This window comes from Alosa pseudoharengus, unplaced genomic scaffold (assembly GCF_046254945.1).
Source record: "Alosa pseudoharengus isolate Yale_2024_CS ecotype anadromous, Long Island Sound unplaced genomic scaffold, YU_APseudo_1.1 YU_APseudo_1.1_scf_21, whole genome shotgun sequence".
In the NCBI taxonomy this organism is placed as follows: Eukaryota; Metazoa; Chordata; class Actinopteri; order Clupeiformes; family Clupeidae; genus Alosa; species Alosa pseudoharengus.
In genome coordinates this window covers 30726816-30739299 of record NW_027468674.1, presented here as the reverse complement: position 1 = coordinate 30739299, position 12484 = coordinate 30726816, and the positions used below count along the sequence as shown (strand labels likewise).

The 12484-nt window shown below is 44.8% G+C and overlaps 1 protein-coding gene across 2 annotated transcripts in view; it reads left to right on the top strand.

Annotated features, from left to right (window-relative positions):
* Positions 1-12484, top strand: part of cyth1b (cytohesin 1b) — an 83225-nt gene that overhangs the window by 34707 nt on the left and 36034 nt on the right. The window lies entirely within an intron of this gene.

Genomic DNA, 12484 nt, shown 5'->3' with positions numbered 1-12484 from the left:
AATAGCACAGTCATATGGCCTATGGGGGGGCAGGGAGACTGCCTGTGATTTACTGAATACAGGCTTGAGGTCCAAGTACTTGTGGGGAACCTTTGACAGGTCAGGGAACTCCTCAATAGCTGGGGTAGGAGAAACAGGAGCGAAAGCAGACTTGAGGCAGGAGGACAGACAGAAGGGGCTCCATCCCAAGATGGTGTTATCTGACTAGTTAACGTGGGGATTATGCAAGGACAGCCAGGGGAATCCAAGAACAATAGGGACATGGGGTTTCTCAATGACATGAAAAAATATTATTATGACCACCGCTAGTGAAGCTAGCGAAGCGGTCATATAATGATTGTCAAAGTGTTTTTTTTTTTTCCCCCGTCATCTACTTCCTGAATTTTTGGTCAACAATACCCGGGACACCGAAACACCGGTGCACATGAAATTTGGTGGATATGTAGCCCCACTAGACTTTTACGGAAAAATGTTGTTTCGTCCCCGGGGGCCACTCCCCCCCCCCCCCCCCGTGCTGGGCCACCCGAACCGCAAAAAAAGCAGTTTTTTCTAAATAACTACCTGAACTGTGGCACTGAGGATGAAGAATCTTTTATGGTATGTTGGTCTCAAGGGCGCACATTAACCTGGCCCATAATCATCATTTGTGATTTGCACCCCCCCGGTAAAAAATGAAAATGCAATATTATTCTGCTTTAATCGTCCCTATCTTCAGTTAAGATGTTCAGAACTGCACAAAATGTTATGTGTATGATTGACCTGGCATTCTCTGGGGGTATGCCAAATTTCGTAGAATTTCATCCATGGGGGGGTCTAAAAAAATTTAGGTTATGTGTACATTTAGTGACTGTACACTCATTGGCCTGTAGATGGCGGTGCACACATATACACATGCACACACACACAGGCACCCACATACTATCGGTATTAGAACGGCCGATACATAATTACAAATTCAGTAGGATTAAAAGAAAGCCAAATATTCATCATCATCATCATCATGGCTGCATTTCCAGTATTGGCGATAAGTAGTCGTTTGTCCACTAGATGGCGCATCTTGCAGTGAGACGTAATTTTGTTGGAAGTTAAAAGTGGGTTGGAAAAACAATGGACGCTTCCTACAAGGACTGTAGTTTACCGCAGAGAACGTCTAATAAGGATAGGACGATGTTCACATGAAATGTAATTCCCATTTCTTTTTGAAGCCGAAATAAATCTGAGGATGTTTATCGGACATGCTTGGTTTTTACTGCAGGTACGTTAATCTTATAATATCAATAAGGTAATGTTACCGTTAGCGTTGGTTAAGTGATGGAGGCCAATTTGATTGATTGCATTTGTAGAAAACTATAAATGCGGTTATACCAAGCAAATTGATAGCAGCACTGTAATTGTATCTTTCGACTGTCATTTGTTGCACGTGCTACAAAAATCATTCTGTACAATGGAAGATTTACCAACGTTACACCGGTCTGATACAGTTTTGCCTATACATGCGTGAGACTGAGACGCCTGTTTTTTTGTTTTAAGTGCGTGCAAGGTGTGAGAGGGGAATCGATGTACTTTGATTCCAGCTTGGTAGTTGTAGTCTGTGAAATTAAAAAGCATGTGTGTGTGAAGTATCCAAACAATGACACCTTCATTTCATTATGGCTGCTTTAGAAACACACCTTAAGCTACTGTGTAGTGGGTCCCATTTAGAAGTGGCTACTTCATTCGCGCTTTCCTTGACTCATGGAGCTGCGTGAATTTTATTACAACTTTTCGCCACGATATGGCAGTTTAAGTCCGCTTGATACTGTAAGGCATAAGCCATTGGTTTCCAAAGGAGATTTTATTTGTGTCGCCAGCATAGCCTATTGACAATTTATGTTGTAAATAGGCCTACCTTATAAGCCTACCTGTAGCTTAGGGAAGCTAACAGCTTTCTATTAGGATCTAGTTTGTTAGTTACAGTTTTGTCATAAGTCCCTGAGGCATTTTTGCATTTAGAATAGCCAGAGCGTGGATATCTCAATCGGAAAATTAAACAATATCGGGTGCCTATGGACTAGGCTGGGTGAACCCAGCCTGATCTGCCCGCTATTTATTTTTTGATTTCTTAAAAGATTGAGCTTGGTCTGGTGAAAGCCAGACTAGCCATGGACCTCAGTTACACAATGCAAGGGAACATGAATCAGCCTATATTTGCACAAACAATAACGGACAACAGCTCTTCAACTTTGTTCCGTTAAAATGTGTATGAACAGTCTAGCGACGCATTTCATCAAGGCCCATTTGGACATGTCAGTTATTTGCACCACTGGTTAGATGTAAAACAGCATTTAGTTTCAGACTACTGTTACTTAATTTGTGCATTAACAATAACGTTTCAGACTACTGTTACTTAATTTGTGCATTGACAATAAAGTATCACATGAACTAAAGATGACTAAAATCTTATGTAGAAGAAGAAACATTCACAAAAAATCCATCCATCCAAAAATGACCTTGGTTTTTGATAGCTGTTGAAAACGGCATGGAACTGACAGAGATGTTTTTGTTTATTAATAAATAAATAAATAAATAACTTTATGCTGATACCTTTTGCTTTTCCCAAATACAATGTAGCCTACAGGTGTAAGTGACCTTTCATCAATCCAGTTGCAATGGATGAACTGTGATGAACTGCCCTACTTGTGATTGTTTAGAGATTTAAAAGGTTTTATAACAATGCTCAGTGGCGTCATGCCCATTGAAATAAAGAGGGCACGTGCCCCCGCGGATTTTTCCTCCCTGATAATTTTTTTGATCTTAACTTTGTTCCTATTATGCTCCATAATAAGCCAGAGCCTATAACGACTCAAATGCATTCTTCTGGATGTGTAATAAACCGTACCAAATAGCTGAAGACCGGTCAACATTAGCCCTTTTCCTAAAATTGGTGTCTGTGTATGTTCCCGTAACAACTCACACGCGCATTGAGCTCGCAATGTTTTGCTTGTGTTGAACTGTTACAGTTAACGCTACAGTTTGAACAGTTGAACTGTTACAGTTACAGTTTAAACAGATATAGTCAATGGTGTTGAAGTGGTAAGTAGTCTAGCTAAGCAATAAAAAGTAGTGGAATTATTTGTGGTTGACCAGGAAATTTTGACTTGGCGATCAAATAGTTAGAACTATGGATTTGATGTTGGCCGCGAATTCAGAGCATTTCGTTAGTTAGCCTACATGGTGTCAGTGTAACGTAGCCTAGGCTACTCTTACACATATTACAAATATTTGGCAAAGTCTCCTGGTTCAATTGTTTCCAGTTTCATAGAAACAAGGGTGTTAAATTTGCAGTGACTACAAAATTTAACCTAATAACATTAGGCCTACCAAGGCATTGCTCTCAATCTCCATTTGTTCTCTTCACGTATGTGGCAGCTAATCCATGTAGTGAAAAGGGATACCCTTTTAAAATGAGGCTTAAGTTGTTTTATATAAATAGGATCGCTATGACCGTGATGCAGAGGGCAAGAAAGTATAGTCTCTCTCATGTGCTCATAACTTAGGTTATCAGGTCACTTGCTCATGACTTGCAGGTAGCAACTTACAAATGAGGTAGGCCTAGCCTATTGCTTGCCATAATGGTAATGAAAAATATATTACTAGTAGTAAAATATTCAAATATTTAGTGTTAACCTTACTCAGCACTGAAACCTGTCAAACTTCGTTCAAAGTCCTTCATCACATGAATTAAGATTAAACTAATTTAATTTCTGAGCACCACAAAGTCAGACCTCAACAACTTTTTTAATGTAAGATTGTTCTTGGGTCACATATCAATCAAATCATAACAACGGCAATGGTACTGTTTTTAGCTGAATTTGAGCTTACAGTTCTTTCACCAACCTATGTGTTTTACATTAACTTACAAAATAGATACTTTATCTTAGTCCTCAGATAGATGAGGGTTGCTGTTTGCTCTGTTAAGGTATTTCTGTCCCTTCCAAACTGCATTGAAATGGTATGTTTAGCAGCCAGAATTTCAAAATTTCCAGGGGGAGAAATCCCCGGCCCCCCTCTAACATGACCCCCCCCCCCGAAAAAAATTGCCTGATTGTGCCCCCTCTGAATTTTGGCTTGCATGACGCCCCTGACAATGCTACATCTTCTTTGGCTATTCTACAATCTATTCACCTTTTCAGCACCAGTAGGCTACTTTCTGTGCAGCCGCACACACACACTCAGGCATGCCAAACAAGCATACACAAAAGTTTCAAGAGTGGGGGATGGAGTAAAAGATGGAGACAAATTGAAGTGTGATTTATTTTCGCGGAACGGATGTACAGGACTGAGCGGCGGTCATATTTTGTACCGCTATGCGGTACATCTAGTTGCAGAATGGTTTCCTGAAATTCTCAACAAAACAGGAAGTGTTCTGTGGGTGATCGAACTCAAAAGCTACCATCAAGGGCCTGGACAGTGAGGGGCTGATCAAGAGCAACTACAGGAATGCCAAAACGGTAGGCCGCAGCTAAACAAATGAAATTCCTATCGGCACCTGAGTCAATGAGGGCGTGAAGGACATGGGACTGATTGTCATGAATGAGCGTGACTGGAAGATAGGAAACGCTTAATAGGGGAGTGATGCTGGACTGTGCCCGCCAGGCCCCCTACTCTCACTGGTGGGCATTTACTTTTAAAGGACATGCCTGACAAAAATGGCCCACCTTTCCACAGTAGAAGCATGCCTTCATGTCCCGCCGGCGTTGACGCTCCTCTGCTGTAATCCGGGCACGGTCAACCTGCATGGGCTCCACAGGTGGAGCAGTGAGTGAAGGAGAGGCAGGAGGTTGAAACCGGAGAGGAGCGGGAGTCCTTTCCCTCACTCCCTGCCTGATGCGGGCATCGATTCGACCAGCCAAATCCATTAGACTAGAGAGATCTGAGACCAGTTCATCCTTGACAGGATCAGACAAGCCATTTAAAAAAGTATCCAACAGGGCGTTATCATTCCACCCGCATGACGGAGTCCCATGATCTCCCTCGCTGCTTCTCTTCCGGAAAAAGAGCGGTCAAAAACTCTCCTCATCTCCTCAGTGAAGTCCCTGTAGCTGGAGCAGCATGGAGCATTGGAATCCCACAGGGCTGTCCCCCACTCTCGAGCCTTTCCAGTAAGGAGGGTGATGACGTAAGCTACACGGGAGCGTTCTGTGGGAAAAGCTAGGGACTGCAGTTCAAGAGAGAGATAACATTGTGAGAGGAAAGAACGGCAGGTACCTGGATCTCCATCATATGGCTGGGCAGCAGGGAGCCTTGGTTCTCTGAAAGGGGACGGAGAGGGAGCTGGACCAGGAGCTGGAGGTGCAGGACTAAGTGGCACTGGAGCCTGAGGAGGGTTAAGCAGCTGCTGCACTTGACCAGAGAGGGTGTTGAATCTCTCAAGGAATGTCACAAGGTTCTGATTCACCTGTACGAGCTTCTGCTGATGAGTGCCTAGCATCGCACCTTGCTTCTCCACAGGGACCCTCAGCTGTTCCATCTCTGCTGGTTCCATGATGGCCAGATCGTACTGTCAGGGCCGGTGAGGCCAGGTAAGGGACTGTGGAACCAAAAGCAGACTCAGAAGCTGATTAAAGGTTAATTAGGTTTTAATGTTGAAGAACACAAAAATAGGCAGCCAGGCAAAACCACTTGGTAGGCAGAGTCATTATGCACAGGCAGCAGTACAGGCAGGGCTCAAGCAGATCTCCAGAGTGGCAAAAACAGGCAGAGTTCGGTACACAGGTAGGCCGCAGGCAGTTAAGCAAAGGGGCTAGGCAAGACTCACGTGTCAGAACAGGCAGAGGTCGGTAACAAAGAGCAAGCAAAGTCCAAGCAAAGGTTTCCAAAAAGGTTCAGGCAAAATCACAAAGTCCAAAAACAATCCTTGGTCAAAAAACAGTAAATCGCCTCCCTTGTCAGTCAACCAAAAGCCAAGGCAGAAGGAAAACCCGGACCGGAGCAGCAAAGGCATCTCAAGTCACAGGCTAGGAAACAAGGCTTCTGGACCGGGTTGTGACATTAGGCCTGATATTAAGAGCTCATCTTTAAATCATACTCAAATAGATGATCTCAATGGGTGCTATGGTTTAAATAGCTGATAGTCCCAGACTAGAGGATGGCTATGGTAAAGAAGTGTGTGTGTGTGTGTGTGGGGGGGGGGGTAATGGGTGCCTCCTTATGATGGATGGTGGGGATGGTGAGGTGGTGGTGGTGATTCCGTTGCGGCAGAGTCCTGCCCTCTCATCAGGGCTGGACGGTCAGCTCTGAGTGTCTTTCAGAGGGACATTAATTATTGACTGGCCCCTTCATTACAGCTCATTCATTATTAATGAGGCATATAGGAAGGATTTTGGTGGGCTCTGCAGAAACAAGGTTCTAACCTGCACATACAGTACATACCTCCACACATCCACCCACACACATGCACCAATGCCATATACTATGCACAGAAGCATTACATGCACATATAAAATCACAGCCCCCCCCCCCCTACACACACACATTCTCTCTCTCCCTCCCTCCCTTTCTCTCTCTTTCACACACAAACTCTCTCTCTCTGTCTCCCTTTCACATACACACACACACACACACACACATCTGTACTTAGTATTCCGGTAACAAAGCTCAGTGACATGACAGCCCTCTGTTTCTAGCATATATCCCTGAGGATGTACCAGTGCGGGGGCTGTGCTATAACACTAGCTGAGGAGGCTGAGGTTCCCCTGTAGTGGTCAAGTGGAGCATGTGGAGGTGCCACATCCGTCCCTTAAGTCTTGAGTCTGGGCCTCTGGACATGCTGCTGTTTGGCGTTGGTTCAGGTCTGACAAACACAGTGACTGCTCACACACACCGACACCCCCACAGAGGAATGGGCCCCTGGTTATTTTTATGTCCTCTTCTCTGTCAGTGGCCTCATTTTTCTGGATAAAAACTTATTTTTTCCTTCCTGCCTTACAGGGAGCACAGTTCCACTCACAAACATACACTCACACACACACACACACACAAACACACACAAACACACACACATGCGCGCGCGCACACACACACACACACACACACACACACACACACACATACACACAAACTGTCTGTCGGGAGGTGTTGTATTATTACTGAAGTGAAGAGGCATTTCAGTGCATTAGTGTTGCTATTCTGGGTGAGGATGTCCGTTAGGTGCCATCCTTCTCTGTCACACACACACACACACACACACACACTCTCTCTCTCTCTCTCTCTCTCTCTCTCTCTCTCTCTCTCTCTCTCTCTCCAGAGCCCTTTCATCTCTGAGAATCAGCAGTTTCGATCCTCCTTATTCATCACAGGTAACACCTACACAGAGTGCTTCCTGCATGTAATAATCTCAATACACCTGGTTTATGTCTCTGTTGCATTGGGGTGTGTGGAGGTTAAGGAGACCTAATTCAAGCAGCTCACACAAACACGCACACACACTCACACTAACACACACAAACTCATAAACACACTCGAGGGAAATAACATTTAGTCCTGGGCTAAAGATAATTGTGAGATGGCCTCCCACTCTGGCACACGCAGGCTCTGGGGAGATGGCCTCTCTGTTTCTGAGGAGGCAGCTCTCTCAGTGAGCTCCGCCATGTGAGTCATGTGCAAAAACTCCCCTGCTAAGCCCTGATCTCACGCAAGGCAGGCAGGCCGGGCCCTGGGCGCCTTCATCTGACGCATTCTCTGGTTTCCACCGAGAGCAGTAGCCCATGTGTGGAGTGGTAAGCGCTACTCCCTGTGACATATGATGTGTGTGTCTGCCTGCGTGTGTGTGTGTGTGTGAGTAAGTGAGGGAGTGAGTGAGTTGCCTCGATCGAGCAGAAGGACTGTAGGAGGTTGAACTCTGAGTCGTGATAACAGAACCCAGATTGGGCTCTGCTGCTTTGAGCCACCTCCCTCTCTCTCTCTCTCTCTCTCTCTCTCTCTCTCTCTCTCTCTCACACACACACACACACACACGCCCCTCCCCTATTTATTGTGTGTATGACGCACAGTGTGTGTGATGCATAGTGAAAGTCACTGTGTAAATGATGCACCATATGTGTGTATATTATGTATATGTGAAAATTTTGTTTATTAGCTCAGTGGTTGTATTGAAGTAACATGCAAACACCATCAGGGCTCCAGAGACATAGACAAGCAAATGTGGAGAAAAGAGAGCTGAGAGAGAGAAAAAGGGAAAGAGAGAGAGAGAAAGAGAGAGGGATGAAGGGCGTTTGATGAAAGTGTAATCATAGGTTGCCTTGCTGCTCTTTGACTCTCTTTGTAGTGAGTTTGTGTGAGTGTATTTCTGTGTGCATCTGTGAGTATGTGGAAGATTTCATGGGGTATTGTACTGCAGGTCCTATCAAGCCTTGTTTACGTGGTCAGTGGACACATACACACATGCACAGACGCACACACACTCACATACACACACACACACACACACACACACACACACACACACACACACACACACACACACACACTTAGGCCTAGTCCACACGTACCAAACCGATCTTTTTTTCCTCCCTCTTCCCTGGAACCGTATCAAGAATATTTGCATCCAAACGGATCCATCTCAACACGACTCAACACGTTATTTCATACCCCAGGCCTATAGGTGGCACTGTTTCTTTACAGAAATTGACCAAAACTTGCGATTTACAAACAGACAGAATAGGCTACGACGAAATGGCTAGTGCAAGGAAACCAGAATTGTTTGTGTGGACTGATGGTGAACTGTCAACTGTAGTCAACTGTAAAACGAATAAACTTTATTTTACGGTTTGTGAAGGGTGCGGTCCCGTCCTTTATTTGGCTAACGCAGGTAGGCCTACTAATCACCTTTACTTTCTTTGGTTGTAGGATAGTCTGTGATTCACATTAGTTTTGGCTATCACCGCAATTAGGCTACCAAACGCAAGGCTTACCCAAGTTCTAGCCTATTCTGTCGCCATTTATAATATTGCTATAAAACCTTCGTTAGTAACAATACTTTTGCCTGCATCAAATCGCGCATTTGCATTCAGTGTGCTACCATCGGCTTAACGTGAGTTCTAAGCGTCTTTGTATGCTTATCTGATTTCACTCGACTGTGAATGCATATGTATATATGTTGTAAGATATGTAAAATAAATGAATGACACTGGCACTACGCACAAATTAATGTAGCCTAAACTTACACCACACTTTCCTAATAACTTAAGTTCTCTCACGTCGCTGACAGTAGCTAGAATGCATAAAAAAACACCGGGAAAAACAGTGTTCAGTCCACCAAGTCATAAGCAATCGGCGCTGCGCAGCACCAGTTGTGATATTTATCTTACGGAGTGTAATCGTAGGTAATGTCATGTATGAAAACTAGTATTGTTAGGCAATACTATAAGTGCAAGTCCAGGGCAGCTGAGGTGTGGCGATGTCATCATCGATACGCAAGCAGGATGTGCAGTTTCGCTGTCTAAACTAATTCAAACGGGCTACGGTTTCAGATTTTTCCACTCTGGGACCAGGTTTCAAAAAAGTGCGGTTTCGGGCAGTGCGTTTACAGGATTCGTTTGGACGCTCGGCCAAGACGAAGCAAAACCTCTGCGTTTAACCTAAAAAGCGTCTCCGTGTGGACAGGCCCTTAAAATGAAATAAAATTAAATAAACAGCCTTGCCTTAACACCCATTGAACCACACTGACATAAATTGCATTCCATTTAACATTCTTGCTTGTGGGTGTTGACAATATCTGACAACCAGAGGCTTGTCCCCAATACATCTACACTCTTGCCTTGAATTGTACGCACTGTTACTTGTCCAAGGTCAGTTATATCATGAGCCACATGCACACATCCCATGGTCAACAGCCAGACTCTGTCCACCTCTGGCTTTTGACATATAAAATAAAATATGAAAAAGGAAAGATAAAGTAAGAAAGAAAGAAAGAGTGAGAGAGAGAGAAAAATAGAGAGACAGAGGTGCCATGGTAACGGAATGCCTGGTAACCGAGCGATGCTCCTACAGCTGACAATGGCTTGGCCACAGAGCTGTGGAACAGCAGGGGGAGAGAGAGCGCCACAGACCTCAGGTGTGCTGGAGTATGCAGGGAGTGCACCACTGATGCTCATCCGCCCCACGCATGCATACATATACGTACAAACAAACAAACACACCCACAAGCCAACGCATTTGGGATCAGCCCCAAGGGTGGCACTTCAGCAGCCTGGGACAATAATCAAAGGGTTGGATCATCTGGTTTTAACTTTAACACACACACACACACACACACACACACACTCTCCCATACTCATGCACACTGGGCTTGTTTGTTGTGTGTTGATCATGTTGGGGTGGTGTTGCACGTGGCTCCAGCTCAGCGGGCCCAGACTGCACGGAGAGGCACTGAGGGGAGCCCTGAGGGTGCGGAGCTGCATTAATAATGAAGCACGTTGGAGGATGGAGACGCTTGCGTAACACCAGGCAGGCAGGCAGGCAGGCAGGCAGGGTTTTTGGGCTGTACTGTTGAATTGTTGTTTCTCCTCTGAGCTGCTGCTACTGCTGCACAGAGCCATGGGACACGTTGGAGTCTGTCACCTTGGCTGACATAAAAGACCTTTGTGTCAAGTTGAGACACCTTGAGACACACACACACACACACACACACACACACACAGAATATGTACATTAGCAGCAGATCGAAACATAGACACAGAGACGTGCACAAACATCAGATGCAAATACACATGCTACAAATACACACCTAGCCTTAATACATAGATACTTAGACAAGCACATTAAACACAGCACAAACAGCAGCATACACAGTCACACACACAGCAGACCAGAAGCCAGAGGTGTGCAGATGCCAAAGAGAGATAGAGGAAGAAAACCCGAGAGATTTCTTCACGCAAGAGGTGCTTTCAAATTCGCAAACGCAGGCCAATGTTTGCAAACAGGTTTCTGTTTGCCTTGAGTTTTTGAAATTACCATTACAATGGAATGTCAACAACAAATCGTTTAAATTGAACTGTTTAGAAAGAAAAAAAAAACATGTTCACCACAAACGTCCGGCACTCTTACTGAATTTGAACTCCCCTCAGTTCTGCCTGGATTATATTGAACAGTGAAAATGCCAGCACTGCTGATGCTGTGGTCATTCATTGTGCTGATGCTGTGGCCATTTACATTCATAAACTGCTGATACCATGTCTGACCAGAGGGGGGCATCACAGTAAGCCCTCACCAGTTTTTTTGTCTTGTGCTGCTTACAAACGTGTTTCCAAATGTGCCGGTCAATCAGTTACCTCCAGACAGGTGCTGTCTCGGGCCTTGAAATACCGTTGAAGAAGGCAGCCCAGGAGAGAGAGAACGGGAAAGAGAGAAATGAGAGGAGAGAGAGGACAAGTCACGTCCATGTTGATTTAAGGAGATGAAAGTGCATATGAAGTCATCCCTATGCATTTGATTTGCACTCTCCGCCCAACTCCATCTCTCTGATGCCTATCTTAGCAAGCACTTGATGAGTGTTGCTTTGGAATGACAACTTTACATAAATAACATTTTCTCAAACAGGCTTTGGTGAGATCACTCCAAATCCAGCAAAATGCACACACATAGCTGACTGACTTAGTCCCTGCCGTACGAAAGTGCTCAGATCTTTGCCGTACTCTAATGAACACCATCAGGCTGGATTTACCATAGGATGTTCTGGCAGTGTAGATAGCATACTAATCACTTGGTATGGTTTGACTGTGATAGTGTGGACATCAGAGGCATCATGAGCCGTTCAATGTGACCTTCACGTAAGATCAGTAAAATTCTATCGTAGCATCTAGATCTAGATCAGGAGTTAGATCCAGCTCTGACCACTGCCATGGTCTGCGTGTGAATGACCAGTTAGGTCAGTCTTACTCATTTGCCTGCATTAATGAAACATCTCTCGCTGATCTCTCCATGTGTATGCTCTGTGTCCCCCCACTTTTACAGCCAAAGTGATGTTCTGTGACACAACGCTCTACCGAACGCCTGCACTTCTAGTCAACAAGCCCGTGCCAATTAGCGTTGGCGTTAAGAAAAACAAGCAATTAAAACAATTTGCATCCAGTTTTATTACTCATAAGTATTTGTGAGATATGAGCTCATGTGTGGCATTCCCAACTGTGATGGTGGGAAAGACAACAAGGGCACTCAGGGGGAGGGGGAGGGGTAGGAGAGGGTTGTTGGAGCGTTCCCGTGTTGTTTGTGGCAGTCACACTACTTTGGGCAGAGGCTTGCAGGCATGGCAGGATAAAGTCTTTATTGTTTAAATTGTTTGTATGGCGTGATTTCTCCAATTTGCCACAGTTCTGCTGTCGATGTGAACTTCATGTGCTTGTAACTTTGTGAGTGTAGTGTGAGCTCATAGGGCACTGATCTGTGGTTTGGGCTCTGCTGAGGGGATATGTGCTGTGAGAATCCCACTAGGAATGTGAAATTGCTT